This window comes from Lathyrus oleraceus, chromosome 3 (assembly GCF_024323335.1).
Source record: "Lathyrus oleraceus cultivar Zhongwan6 chromosome 3, CAAS_Psat_ZW6_1.0, whole genome shotgun sequence".
Classification (NCBI taxonomy): domain Eukaryota; kingdom Viridiplantae; phylum Streptophyta; class Magnoliopsida; order Fabales; family Fabaceae; genus Lathyrus; species Lathyrus oleraceus.
Genome location: NC_066581.1, coordinates 215548565 through 215551475, shown reverse-complemented (window position 1 = coordinate 215551475; position 2911 = coordinate 215548565). Strand labels below are relative to the sequence as shown.

Here is a 2911-nt window from a genome sequence, read left to right as displayed (position 1 = left end):
GTGTTAAATTTTAAAAGAAGGGTAAAATGATAATGTTAGTAGACATTGATTTTCATAGGTTGGAATTTAAAAAAAATTCCGTGCTCTAATGTGAGATTTTCAACATGCTTACTCGTATCTAAAACTAAACATTTGTTTGGAGTGTAACACTAACAATCCGATAGTATGTAATTTGATAGATCTTAAATAAATTGTAATAGTATATTAGAAGAGTTTTGTTCCATTCAACTCGATAAAACAAATTGTAAAGTAAAAGAAATATCTCTTACCATATATAATCAAATATGAACATTCTCAACAACATAAATTAAATTTTATGAGTTTTTGTTTTTGTATCAATAAAGATGAAAATTTTACAAGAATAATAAAAAAAACAATTTTATTAAAAACAATTATGTATTATAATATTCTTTTGCACCACCATCAAGTGGCTGTAGTTTAGTGGTAAGAATTCCACGTTGTGGCCGTGGAGACCTGGGCTCGAATCCCAGCAGCCACAACTCAATATTATTTTATATCTTTTTTTCAAATTCAGCATAAACCCAATTCAGTACTTTTATATCTTTTTCCACATTCTAAAATAAAACGACATCCTTTAAGAGTTTCGTTGAATGCTTTCTTGAATGGAAAACTTACTACTTGATTTCAATCTCACATAAGACTGGTTTTCATATTTTCTCCATCACATCATTTCATTATTTATGTGCTTTTCTCAAGCTCTTGCTATGTATGTATAACACCAATTGGCAATACATATATCCATCCTTTTGCTCTTCTCGTAGTGGTGAACATGATAAATCTTAGTTTAATTTGATTCTAAGTTACTTTATTTTAACATAGAGATCAAGTTTTTTAGAATTTGCTCACATATGGATCTATCACCCGTCTTTTATCAAACTGTGTATCTCGTAAATTTTTAAGAACATAATTTATTTTTATATTAAAGGCAACTGGACTCGTTGGTTGGAATATGTGAGTGAGTTATTCTTTGTTGATTCCTCTACCAAAATCTCTTTGGGTACACATAGGTTGCACTGATGTCGGTCTTGCATGTCTTTCAGAATTCACATAATATCTTCTTTAATGTATAGAAGTTTATGGTGAACGCACATACTCACTATCTCAATCCAACCATTTTTCTTTTTATGCTACTTTTTTTTTCTAATGAGATGCTTTTCAATTTGTCTTTGTGGTCTTCTCAATCATTAGTTCAAACAATAGTTTATCTAATACCTTACCTTGCATACACAAAAACAAGGAAAATACATCATAAACGCTGTAGACTTAAACAAAAAACAAATAAAGGAAAAATTTAAATTTAAAATACAAAAAAAACTTAGTCATATAGAGATTTGTCTTGTTGAAATGACTTAACAATCCTCAACATCATCAAAAATTTTACGGATTAAATTCACCAAGTGTACTAAATATTGTCAACAATAAAATTTATAAAGATTTGTCTCCACATAGATTGTATGATTTCTACCAGACAATTATCAAATTTACTCAGGTTGTGCAACACCAACAAAGGAGGGGGCGTATGCAGAGCACATAAATTGGCAAATATCAATTGAAAATTACTAGAAATAAAAAAAATATTGATTTAAACACGGTTAGACCTTTTTTTAATTCTTTATTTTTTTGTTACTCAGTAATTTCGTCTAATTTCTACAATTGTTTATTGTTGACTATGGCTCATATTGTGGAAATTATTATGGGTATTATTAAGTATCACTCATATTGTGGAGATTATCATGGGTAGATTGTCGGGGATGATGAGGCTTCAAGGGTATTATTTTAAATTGGACCCTAATATTATATATATATTACATGTAACAATGTAACCCTACAGAATCATAATTATTAGACAAAATAAAAGTAATTATAACTGCTCTATAGTCGCAGAGGTAGACACCATTGACAAAATTTCATTCACAAGGATCAATTGTGTTCATTGTCTTTTACTTTTGTTCACTTTATTATTTTTTACTGGTTATTTTTCTAAAATTTGGTATTAGATGACGGTTAACCATGCTCCGAAATTCAAAGTAGCAAGGTTTGACGGGACAAGTAATTTCAAATTATGGTAAATAAGGATTAAGAATCTGTTAGCTCATTAGAGTTTACAAAAGGTGTTGTGTGAGACGAAAGTGAACGACATGGATGATACTAATTAGGTAGAGATAAAGGATAATGTTGCAGGATTGATTCACCTATGTGTTTCAGACGAGGTGGTGTATCATATCCTAGACCTGATGAAGTCGAAACAAGTTTGGGATAAATTGGAGAGTTAGTATATGTCGAAGACACTGGTGAATAAATTGTTCGTGAAGCAGGGACTATATAGTCTAAAGATGCAGGATGGATCAAATTGGAAACATGTTAATGTATTCAATAATATAGTTATCTTGTTGTACTCGTTACCAGGCTCTTATGACCACTTGGTGACTACTCTTACCTACGGGAAATACAATATCAATCTTGGTATGGTTACTGCTACACTTTTGTCCCATTCTCAAAGGAGACAAAGTGTAGAGAAAGGAACTCAAGGCAACAGTTTGTATGTGAAAGGGAGTCAAAATCGTGGGTGGAACAAGAGTAATGGAGGCTCTAAAAATAAGAGGTCTTGATTCAAGAATCGAAAATCAGTTTAGTGTTATAGTTGCAAATAGATTGGCCATTGGAAAAGGGAATGTCCAAACAAAAAAAATGACTCATTTAGTTCTGCAAATGTGGTTCAAACCGACGATTCTAGCATTAAAGCAGATATATTGTGTGTTGCATCCAGCAAGTGCACAAATGTGTGGATTATTGTCTTTGACTGTTCTTATCGCATGACGACATACCGAGAATGGTTCACTATATTCAACTCAGGTAATTTTAAATTTGTTTATATAGGCAACGATAAAGT

The 2911-nt window shown here is 31.1% G+C and overlaps 1 non-coding gene across 1 annotated transcript; it reads left to right on the top strand.

Annotated features, from left to right (window-relative positions):
• Positions 1-427: 427 nt before the first annotated feature.
• Positions 428-499, top strand: TRNAH-GUG (transfer RNA histidin (anticodon GUG)). Its single transcript has one exon. It is a non-coding gene; the product is annotated as a tRNA-His (tRNA).
• The last annotated feature ends 2412 nt before the right edge of the window (positions 500-2911 follow it).